At 31.3% G+C, this 11,641-nt stretch overlaps 1 pseudogene; it reads right to left on the reverse strand.

Moving 5' to 3' along the window:
* The window catches only part of LOC132043753 (subtilisin-like protease), a 61,360-nt pseudogene that overhangs the window by 3,808 nt on the left and 45,911 nt on the right, over positions 1-11,641 (reverse strand).

Raw genomic sequence — 11,641 nt, forward strand, 5'->3', positions numbered from 1 at the left:
CTACAACTAGGGGTGGATTTTTTATCAAAATCAAACCAAACCAAATCAATTAAGATGATTTTTTTAATATTGAAACCAAACCAAACCATTATAGTATAAATTTCGGTTTTTGGTTCGGTTTTTGCAGGTTTTGTGGGTTTTAAGGACTAATTTTATAATGCAATGAAATTGATACAAGTAAGGTACACAAGGACAAAACAAGTGAAGCTAATTCGACACAAAAAAAGTAGTCATTCACTACCTGGAGCGCTCAGTTAGAAACTGAACGAATTTTGTAACAAGATCAAGATTTAATAACTTGTTCTTTAACATGAGAGTTGTTGTTTTTTGTGAATCAAAATTTGCAGCTTATTTAGTGATATGAAAAATCAGTAGAAAAGAAAAGAAGTCGGAGCGCATTAGCCATACAAGAACACCACTAGGACTCAAATGGTCTAATGGATCTCAAAATCAAAAGTAAATCTTGCAGTTCACACAAATTGACCAAACTTTACGTTTTAATTATTTGAATTAGTATTGAATTTCTAAATATATACATATTTTAAATACGTATATGTTTATCGGTTTGGCTTGTTTTTTTTTTTTTTTTTTAAAAATTTATTTAACATTAAACCAAACTAAGTGTTATCGGTTTTTGAAAATTTAAAACCAAACCAAACCAAACCGAGTCGGTTTTCGATTTATTAAATCGGTTTGACTCGGTTTATCGGTTCGGATCGATTTTTCGGTCTCATTTGAACACCCCTAGTCACAACCCAATAGTAACATTGCTTTCCCTAGTTCTTTTTCTTGTGGAAAATACAGCTAAGGTAAAGTTGTTTAATTTAATTTATTTGCAAGACGAACTTGTACATAGGTGATGTTACATTGGTCCCCTTTAATTGTGGAAGCTGGACTTGGTCAGTGACATGTATCGTTGGGAGGCATGTCCTACTTCCTACAAAATTCCATACTTGGCTACAGATTTCTCAGTTGGGCACAATATGTTAAAAAGTGTCCATCTCAATTAAATAAAACGTCTTTTCTAGGAAACTCATAGGGTTGTCTCTATATTAATTTCCTTTCAGTGTCAATCCCTTTTTGCAAAAGGACCAAAACATATATTTCAATTAATTAAAGATTAAATCTACTTTGTCGAATATCATAAGGATTGAGGGACCAAAAGTTCTAGTATTCCTAAAAAGAAAGTCAAGTCTTCGGAAGAGTTGATTAGGTTTCTATGCATATAAAACCCATACCTTATAAAATAAGATTTATATATTTAGCCCATAAAGTTAATACTTCATTAGATCAGAAAAATGGGCTTCTTTAATTGATAGCAATCTATGTACAATTATATTAAATATGTGAGTCCACTAAATGAGAATTTCTAACAAGTTTATCCCAATTCTTGGTTGGCATGGGAACGCGGGAGTTGTTGAGATCTCACATCGGCTAGTATGATTTTGAACAATCCTCACTTGATAAATTAGCTTATGTGATTAACTTAGGCTCAACGTCAATTTCTTATCATAAAGGTCTTAATGGAGCCAATAAATAATGGGTCACAACTAGGGGTGTTCATTTTGATTTATCGACTTTTTATTTAATCAAATAAAACCAAAATTAAGTCATTTTTTTTTTTAAATATTGAAACCAAACCAAATCATTATAGTATAAATTCTACTAGTTTCAGTTTCGTCGATTTTATCAGTTTGGTTCGGTTTTTGCATGGTTTTTTTTTTTTGTGGGTTTTAATTTCATAATGCAATGAAATTGATACAAGTAAGGTACACAAGGACAAAACAAGTGAAGCTCATTTGACACAAAGTGCTCTGTTAGAAACTGAAAGAATTTTGTAACAAGATTTAATAACTTGTTCTTTAACATGAGAATTGTTGTTTCTTGTGAATCAAAATTTGCACCTTATTTGATATGCAAAATCAGCAGAAAAGAAAAGAAGCCGGAGCACATTAGCCATACAAGAACACCACTAGGAATCAAATGGTCTAATGGATCTCAAAATCAAAAGTAAATCTTGCAGTTCACACAAATTGACCAAACTTTACTTTTTAATTATTTGAATTAGTATTGGATTTCTAAATATATACATATTTTAAATACGTATATGTTTATAGGTTTGGTTTGGTTTTTTTTTTTTTTTTTTTTTTTTTTTTTTTTTTTTTTTGGGTTTAACACCAAATCAAACCAAATGTTATCGGTTTTTGAAAATTTAAAACTAAATCAAACCAAACCGAACCGGTTTTCGGTTTATTAAGTCGGTTTGACTCGATTTACCGGTTCGGATCGGTTTTTCGATTTTATTTGAACACCCCTAATTAAGTCACAACCCAATAGCAACATTGCTTTCCCTAGTTCTTGTTTTTGTGGAAAATACAACTTAAGGTAAAGTTGGTTAATTTAATTTCTTTGCTAGACAAACTTGTACATAGGTGATGTTACATTGGTCCCCTTTAATTGTGGAAGCTGGACTTGGTCAGTGACATGTATCGTTGGCATGCCCTACTTCCTACAAAATTCAATACTTGGCTACAGATTTCTCAGTTGGGCACAATATGTTAAAAAGTGTCCCTCTCAATTAAATACAATGTCTTTTCTAGGAAACTCATAGGGTTGTCTATATTAGTTTCCTTGATTAATAAATCCAGTGTCACGTCCTAATTACTTTTTGAAGCCACCAAAGACTTGACTTTCTTTTTAGGAATACTAGAACTTTTGGTCCCTCACTAATTGATAAATTTTTATTTTAATCCTTGGGATATTCGACAAAATAGATTTAATCTTTAATTAATTGAAATATATGTTTTGGTCCCTTTTCGTAAAAGATATGTTATACTCCTTCCGTTTATTTATCTTTAATTATATTTGAAATATATGAAAATTTTGTAGTCTGTAAATCATTCATTGAATTTGTTTTAGGAAATTAGGAAAAGTACATTCATTTACTACTAAAGATATGTTCAAACAAATTAGCAGGGAGTATTTGTAATATTTTTACAATTATATTAGTGTCGAATACAATTAAAGTAATAGTACAAGCTTAACAAATAGCACATAAGTAATTAAGTGATGAAACAATTGGTAACTATGGTAAATTTTGAATATTCACAAGCAAAGGGATCAAAAGTGCACATTTCACAAAGACTAAGATCAAAATTTGCCAACAATTGGGGGACGAAAAATATTGTTAACCCTTCTTTTTATATTTTGGCTTTGTTGATCAATGACGAAGTCTGTATTTTCATTAAAAAGAGTCAAAATATAAATAATTAAATATACGAAGAAATCATTATATGCACTATACAAGTTTTCAACGAAGGGGTAGATCCACCGCGCATCAAATTACTGTCTTTTTTTTGTTTTTCTAATTTTTCATCTTGTATTTGTAGGGCTGGACATAAATATCGAAAGTCAAAAAATCGGACCGAACCGAATTAATTCGGTTTTTCAGTTCGGTTTCGATTTACGTTTTCAGAAACTTCGGTGTTCGGATTTTAGAGTTCGGTTCTTCGGTGTTTCGGTTTAAACCGAAATTTCATTACCTAAAGAAATTAAAATAATCCAGGCCCATTAAGTTTAAGCCCAAAAAATTCAATTGTAACAAGCCCTCTTTTGCTTTTTTATCCCTAATTTTCCACTTCAGTTGAGAAAATCAAATATCTTTAACAACAGAATGTGAATATGATGTGTCTTTTGGATTAATGTATGTCTTTATGTGTTTCTTAATTATTCTTATTATATGTATATAACACTAGTAATCCTATATCATGGTTATGATTTTCTTTGTTTCTTGTGTATCCTGTTTGTTTGATTTTGATTTCAATTTATCAGTTTTATATTTTATTGCTTTTGAGAATATGAATTAGTGTAAATGGGATCGCTTCTAATATCATATCAAAAAAACCAAATTGAAAGAACCGAACCGAACTTCAAAAAACCGAAACAGAAAGAACCGAACCGAACTAGTTTGGTTCGGTGTTTGGTATCCACCTTCAAAAAACCGATATCGAAATAGCCAAACCGAAGTTTGAAAAAACCGAACCGAATAATCGAATGCCCACCCCTAAGTATTTGTAGTCCACTGATCTGATTAATTTCGTATTCATCGCATTGTGTCCACTAAAGACTTCATTGGAGCTTCTACATAAACTGCTTTGTCCTTAAACTGTTTAACTTACTTTTCTTTTCTTCTCCACTTACAAATTTAAATTTTAAGCTTCGATAGAAAGGAGTTATTCACTTGTTTTGCTCATTACACGTCAAACTCGCTATGAAACTTTTTGAATATTTACATTGTTGTATTATTGTATGGGAAAAGAAGAACCACGATTGCAAGAAAAAATTGAATTATTCACATAGAAAAGGTACTACGTAAGAGACAAGGAAAAAGAAAATGACATATCAAAGTTTGAATGTGCAACTCGGAGTCCGATCGGAATTTTACACAAATAGCCGGTTGAATTCATTGTTTACGTTTTCTAACTAGTACTAGTATACATATGTTATATACATATTATACATATATTATACACTTATCGACTATTTTTATTTTAAGTAATTGAGTAGGCGGCTATTTGAGTTAATTCTTTTTTTCCTTTCATTTGACACAACCCCTTCTCCGATCCCACCCGCATCCCATTTAACAGCCTGAGTTTTATCGGGCTAACTCAGGCTGTAATCGGATTGATCCGGCTCAGTAGATACCTATTTACCCCCAAATAGTGGATAACAATTAAATTTGTAAGTGGTAGATAGGATATGTGGTAGATTCAATTATAATATAGGATAGTAACGAATAAGTAATGATATATATTAGCAAATCTATATATAATATAAAGCTAGGCATAGGCGAGGTGATGTGGCCTTTCTCTCTACGGTAGGATTATTTATCTTTTTTTCTCCTTTTTTTGAACTTTTTCTTTCATTTTTTTTTATTCAATTTGCTTAGTAATTAGAAATTGATCATTATCTATTCTATTTGATTTATTGCATCTCATTATGATTACTTCAGTTGCAAAAAACTCTTGACTATTTGTTTTCACCATCATGCTTAAGAGACGTGTGTGTATTTAATTCTGTCGTATTTATTAAGGCCAGGGGCAACGTGCATGGGTTTTAAAGTGCTACTTTTAATATGAATTTTGGAGCAATCTGATATAAAATACCTCTACATGTTAGATTTTCTTTCCCATCTTTCCATGGTATCAGGCTCCAATACAACGTTTGCCCCATTCTGACAGCGAGTTGTCCTACTAATGTATCATTTTGATTTTTAGATGACTTAATTTTAGTTTAATTTGATTTTTTTTTTTGCTTCGTTTATTTTCTGGGGTTTGTGTTTTTCTTTGTTTATTATTTTATGTAAGGATTTAATTGTTTTTTCGTATTGGTGGGTTGTTTACAGTGATTTGACAAGTTCTCAAAGAATATGAACGTCGAGAAGGAATTGTCTCATCGTATGTAATTTGTTGATTCTTTCATTGCCATTATTTCTGCACACTGGAGGTTTAATTTTTGTTTTTGAAAAATAAATCAGTAAAATTATATTTGATCAGGATAGAATTAATATATTGAGAATAAAAACTAACCTTACAAGTTTGAGATTTAGCCGCAATGAGAAAGCATGAAAATTGTGTTTGTGTAATTTACTCGAAATACTCATTTAATTTGTTATGTTTTGAATCGTGTTTAAATGAATAATTTGATAACTAGGAAGACAAAATTATTCAATGACAGCTTTTACAATATATCTGGTTCTTGATCAAATTGGAAACATTATTAATCCAATGCTGAAGACAATTTTCTTTCTTCAATCACTATTAATGCACGAAGAATAAAGACCGGTAACATATGGACCACAATAAGGTATCCTCCCTCTTTTTCTTTTTTTTTTCTTCTTCTTTTGGCGTTTGGACACTGATCGTAGGAGCAAACTTTGAGTATTTGTAGAATTTAGTTTATAACGAAAATGCCTCATTATTTTTGTATCACTGTTATCATATATTAAGTGCTATTTAAATATAAGCTAAGGAAACTAAAACAGACAATTTTTATATAAAGATAATTTGGGAGCTTTTAAATATAGTCATTAGTTAGAGGGGAGTAGGACCATTAGTGAGGAAGTTTTTCTTTGAAAGAATTGTAAGATAATAATTAATTATTATTCTCAATAGAAGTTTACGATTTGAATTGTCTTTTAAAAGAATAATTTGATAACAAGGAGGACAAAATTATTCAATGCATATGCTCTCGACTTTAAGAAATATTTAGAAATTTGGAAAGCTCATTACTGATGTTTTTCCAAATATCAACTCTATTTTATTGCCTAAAAGTACTTTTGCTAATCAAAAGTTTAAATCCATCTATATAAAATTCTATTTTCTCAATATACAAATAAGTGTATGTTAATTAGTAATTGTCATAGGATGAAGTTTATGTATTTTAATATAAATTCACCTTATTATTTCTAATATATACACCTTGAATTATTCATTTTTAATTAGGTAATACTTAAACAAGCTTCATTGAAAATGTATAATTAACTATATATTGTACAGAAATAGATGCCTGAATAATCCTAATGTATGAATTAGTATATGAATATAATCAGCTCAAAATATATGTTGCTTATCATGGTTTTTTTTTTTTACTGAAAAGAGGGATATGATAAATTTGTATTAATTATTTATTTATTGATGATTTCGTAGATACAATAATATAATTTATAATCGTGCGAAGCTCGGATATATTCACTAGTATCTATATAATTGCAGGACATAGACCCGGTGACGTGGCAAGCCCTATGACCAGGAATAACATTTATCTTTTTTCTCCAATTTTTGGGATTTTCTCCTAATTTTTCCCATTAACAGGTTTTAATATAATTGAGAAAGAGCAAGATACCATTTAAAACTCTAATTGTATCACCCTCAACCGTTTCCTCAAATTAAGGCTACAATTGCATCACCCTACAAAAGAGAAAGGCACCGTTTAGAACTCTAAATCCTAAACGTACACCTTTCAAACTTCCAGCACCGTTTGCAACTTATAATTACTTACAGTGGAGAATCATAATCATAATAAGAGACAGACATGTTATTTTTACTCCATCTTCATTGCATACGTGTTTATCAGCCAACCTTCTTCACATGTTAAAGGGCCTTTGGACTTTTGGGGAATAGGCTGCATGATCTGGTGTTTCGAAGTTAAAAACATTTGGAGAAGATGACGTTATACACTCCGTATTTGCAAAGCATGCTATGCTACTGACTTCCATAAGAGTTAGTAAAATTCGTTTTTTAATGATTTGTAGGTTACATCTATTGTTAAAACATATTTGTGTACAACTTTTGAGTTTTGTTTTTGTTATATTCTCTGCTCTCAACCTTGTGTTACAGAGTATCTCTTCTCAAGCATCTTATTTCAATTTTCATTGTCCGTTCTTCTCTGGTGAATAGTTAACATACCTTCCCATTAATCTTTTCATCCTTTTTATATCTTTTCTTCGATTGTCTAATACTTTTCTAATCGTGAACAGAAAAGAGAGTAAATATCTCAAAAGGTCGCTCAATTATGAGAAATTATGTAACAAAGTCATTCAACTTCGTTTTGTATCAATAAAATCACTTAATTTAGAGCTTTTCTGTTATAAAGTCATTCTCACAGTTGAGTGACCTTTTCGAAGATGTCGAAAACTATATATTGTCATTTCTACAGATCTGATGTGTTTCGGTGAGATCTTTCTGTAAAAAGGCACAAGTATACAGACTTAAGTGAGTCAATTTTTATGAAATGTTATGGATGAGTTGAAAGCAATGTCTAAACTTTGCTTCTGCTGCAAAGTTACATAGTGTCCTTGTAAGCTGTTGCCTCTAAGTATCAGTAAATGCATCTGCAGATAGTCCCTTTTCCATTGTACAAAATACATGGTACTAATACTTTATTCAGGGATTGTAGTAAATTACTAAATCGAACTCCATTATTTCTGCAGTTAGCATAATTTTAACAAAGACCAGATGATAATATGTTCACATCAGTTCATGATGGTGGTAAAATTGATAGCGGTAAAGCTGCAATAACGTCGAATTCTCTACCACACATATTTCTGAATATGTTTTTGAGATTGTTACATGTAATCCAAATTATGTACTTCTGATGAAAAAATGGAGTTTGATTAATTTTTCTCTAATCTTCCTTTCCATCTTTTTTGGAATTATACCATTCATTTGACAACTCTCATCCGTTTCCCCTTTTTTTTTTTTTTTTTTTTTTTTTTTTTGGTATTTTTTCCGTTTTTATTCTATATTTTACTTGCTTTAGTTTTTAAACTGATCAAGTGTAATTTATCTATTAAATATGTTAAGGTTTCTTTTCTAAAATTATGGACTAACTGATGAATATGTATACCTATTTTTAGGCATTTTGTAGTTAAACTTTCGTTCCTTCAATAGATAGCTAGAGAATGAAAGGGAAGGTGCAATCGGCAGTCTTAATTAATAATCGTAAACGTTTGAAAATTATTCCAAGGGTTTTAGACCTTTGACTGCTCTTAGGGATCTTATATTGGAGTCTTAGAAATCCTTACGAATTTGGATACTGTCCATGTAAGTTCTCTTTTGCCATTAGGGAAATATAAGCTATATGAAGTTCTTTTTCCCTTTTCCAGGAAACGAGTTAGAATAATTTTTTTTTAAAAACTGGCGTTTTAATTTATTTTCTTGAATATTATTATATCTTTTATTGAGGTAATTTAATGCTTTATGAGTGTAAGTGGTAAAGCCCTCACTAGCAAATTTTGGTGAAATTATGATGTACATTGTACGTGAAGTTGAAGGTTCTATAATTTTAGTGACCAAAGAAATTAAAAATTATGAACGATCCACCAATATTGAAAAGACAACTCTATCAAGGAACAAATATTATCTCTGGTAGAGAAGACAAAATAGATCAAAAAAGATTATACACTTTAACTTATAATTCGAAAAATATTTCTAACACACATATATATATACTAAAAGTTTCTTATCCCAATTTTCTTCCGCTTTTTAGGTGTTATGGTCCTTTCATTTAATATATGTTCGGAGTGTTCTCCATGTTTAAGTTATTAGATGAATTTATTTCTTTGTTATTCTTAATATTTGAATTTGAATATTACGAAATGATTATTTTGTTAGTTCAATGAGGTTTTACGGACCGCGCATAGCGCGGTTATATTACCTAGTTAGCAAATAATAGCAAGGGAAGCTAGAGAAGAAGAGTTGACAAATGCTGCGAATTGGTCCGGTCTGGAAGAAGCCTTTTTTAATCGAGCCAAAATACTTGAGGAAATATTTATGCCGCTTTGCTGATTACAACATGTTGAATGGTCAAAAGCTAACCTAAAAAAGGAAGGGATAACCCTCTATTTATAGGTAACAATAAATGGGCCCTAGTACAATGTAGAAAAGCCCTTTCTAGAAAAACCCTAAAATGGATAAGGGCATTAAGACGGCTCGACACTCGTACTATTGTCATCGCAAGTGGTGGAATGGTTAGATGATGCGTGGCCTGCTCCAGTGGCGGAGTTAGGATTTTTGAGGGGGTTCAAAATATGAAGAAGTAAACATACGAAGAGGGGGTTCAACATCTCTATATATATATAAAAAAAAAAAAATTTAACCTTCAATATACACCGTAATTTTCGAGTAACCTATACACTTGGGCTCCGCACGGCCCCGCTCCATAACTGATTATCCGAACCTATATTGAGTGTGCTCTTTAGGCTCGGATTTCTTTGTCAGTAAATACCCTCGGTGTTAAAGCAGAGTTGAACGCGTTCGTGACCCCTCAGCTCTATCTTTTACTCGGGTTCCCATCGGACACAAGTTTATCCGGTTTTTACCGTATACAATACCCATAACTCGGACAAAAACGTGTGTGCAGTACTGGATCATAGTTGTGGATTGAGCTTAATTTACTTTTTTCCAAAGGAGAGGATTAATGTTTAATTACATTTATTTAGAAATTTTGTATTTATATATACTACTAAAAAAAGGCGTTTTCGACCAAAAAATTTCGACACATTTTTGGTCGAAAAAAATCGACCACACGCGGTCGAAAAATCAACAATTTAATTTTTATTTTATTTTCGGTAGAATTTCGACCACACGGGGTCGATTTTTAAAATGAAAATATAATTTCACATTTCGACCCGTGTGGTCGAAATTAAATTTTGTATAAATAATAAATGGGAAACGTTTAAATTAAAAATAAAAAAAAATAAAAATAAAAACAATTTTCGACCACATGTGGTCGAAAATTGGAAAACTTTTATCTGACCACACGTACATCAAATATCTGCCACTGGTTGGTCTTTACTTTAATTTGAATTGGTCCTTTCTTTTAATTTCTCTCTCTCTCTCTTTCCTCTCTCCCTCTCCTCTCTACCAACACACACCACCTCTCTCCCTCTCCTCTCTACCCACACCACCAGCCCCACCGCCCCACCGACCCAGACCCTTAACCCACCGCCTTCGACCACCGCCAGTCCACGTCGGTGGCGCAGCCCTTACATTTTCAGGTACGTTTTTTTTTTTTCCAATGTCATGAACACTTACCAATGCATAATAATCTCATGTTATTAGCTACATTACCTTCTATATTTAGTAGATTTGATAACTTTATTTAGTGTCCAATATTTGTTTTAGGGTTTATTTTAGGTTTTTTTTTTTTTGGATTTTGAGTTGAAATTGAATGTTATTTTTTGGGCTGTTTTGGTCCTTTTTTTTTTGGGATTATTTTGATTCTTTATTTATGTGCTATTTATTTATTTTGGTTCTCTATTTATGTGCTCTTTATTTATTTTTTATATGCTCTTTATTTATTTAACATTTTTACAACAACCAATATTATATTTTTTTGAAGTAATATCATTAGTTTAAGTCCTTAATAAGGACAGTGAAAATCAGAACTTGCCATATGAACTTGACGGGGGAACAATAGTGTAATCATGATCAACCAATTATCTCTCTTTTGTTGGTTTACTTTGGTTATGTTCTATAATTTAGACACAATTAATTAGGCTCTTCTTTACTTTTGTTTTTCCCCTAGGAGAATTAAATTATACGTATTCTCCATCATCAAGTATGTCAATGGAAAAAAATAGAAGTATATTTACGTAGTCCAAAGTTTAAGTTGTCATTCTTTTTGGGGCTTAAGTTGTCAATTAGCAAAGTTTTGTCAAACTGGGCTGTTTTGGTCCATTTTTTTGGGAGTATTTTGGTTCATTTGGAGATTCACACTACTAAAAAATGGGGCATGTCCGAGAGCGTCTTATGAACACTGGCTAATGTTGGTACGAAGGTATACAAGGGATAATTAATAGGACAGACTTTATTCAAAGCAGCAGGTATTTTATACATCTTGGTCTCATAATCATACTCGTATAAATCATGATAATGTGGCAGGGGAGGTTCTACTAGGAAACCATAATTATAGTGGTCCAGACCCATAATGAAGTTGAATATACAAAAAGTTATTCTTTATCCATTTAAGTTCCAACTTGAGCTATCATTCAGAATGTGAATTTGAGATGCCATTGGAAGTTGCTGACTGTAAAGCACTATTTGAGATGCCATAATTTAGTGTTTTGTGCTGTTTTTTT

Source organism: Lycium ferocissimum, unplaced genomic scaffold (assembly GCF_029784015.1).
Source record: "Lycium ferocissimum isolate CSIRO_LF1 unplaced genomic scaffold, AGI_CSIRO_Lferr_CH_V1 ctg285, whole genome shotgun sequence".
Lineage (NCBI taxonomy): Eukaryota > Viridiplantae > Streptophyta > Magnoliopsida > Solanales > Solanaceae > Lycium > Lycium ferocissimum.